Source organism: Eptatretus burgeri, chromosome 12 (genome assembly GCF_056783735.1).
Source record: "Eptatretus burgeri isolate ZD-2024b chromosome 12, Ebu_testis_v1, whole genome shotgun sequence".
Lineage (NCBI taxonomy): Eukaryota > Metazoa > Chordata > Myxini > Myxiniformes > Myxinidae > Eptatretus > Eptatretus burgeri.
Window position 1 is genome coordinate 14,115,103 of NC_140972.1, and position 879 is coordinate 14,115,981.

Sequence of the window (879 nt, forward strand, 5' to 3'; positions counted from 1 at the left end):
GACCCAAATGCAACACCCTCTCCGAATCCTTCAGCGAGGGTAATAATGTTGCAATGTAAAACACAATGTCTATTTGTGTATTTGTCTGTTTGTCTGTCTCCCTTAATAAGGACTATTTCAGTCGGGTTTCAAAGGCCAATCTTTTATCACGACTGTGTGTTCACTCGGGTCTATTTTTCAAGATTAAAAGAAAGTCGAAAAACATTTTTCATAAAAGAATAATTAAATCTTTTGTATTGGAAATGTAGACGGTGACTTACATCCGGGCATCCACGGTGGTGTACAGAAACTTAAAAAAAAAATAAAATAAAACACAAGGCCCAAGGAGGTGAAATCCGCTGCACATGATGTGTAACGTGCGCACAGAGTAAAACGAGTGTTCATTTGCGTCCGTCGGATGTCTAATAAATAAAATATTTCAACACACCTGACATAAGGCGGAAGCTTCAGACTCTGGCACGCTCATGAGGCGAGCCCGCCAAAATGAACCGTCCCAGAAGATTTAAAAAAAAAACAGGGTAACATTTGTACATGCCACGTTTTAAAATAACGCTTCTTGCTACGAAACATCTTATCTTCCAGTTTCTTTAGAATCTGTCCAATCAAAGAATTCCAACTCGTCATTTTTTTTTTGACGGGTTTTAATACTGGTGTACCATAAAACTTAAAAAAGAAAAAAATGTTATCACGTTGGGGTGGAACGTGTGTTCTTAGAGATCTTGAGTATGGCGAGAAACTCGGCTTAACAACACAACACCACTGACTGGCACAGAAACTCAACGTTAAGTTTTTACGGCACGTCGCAAAACGGTTACCAGCTTAGTGTGAGTTTTACGGCACGTCGCAAACGGCCACCGGCTTGGTGTGAGTTTTACGGCA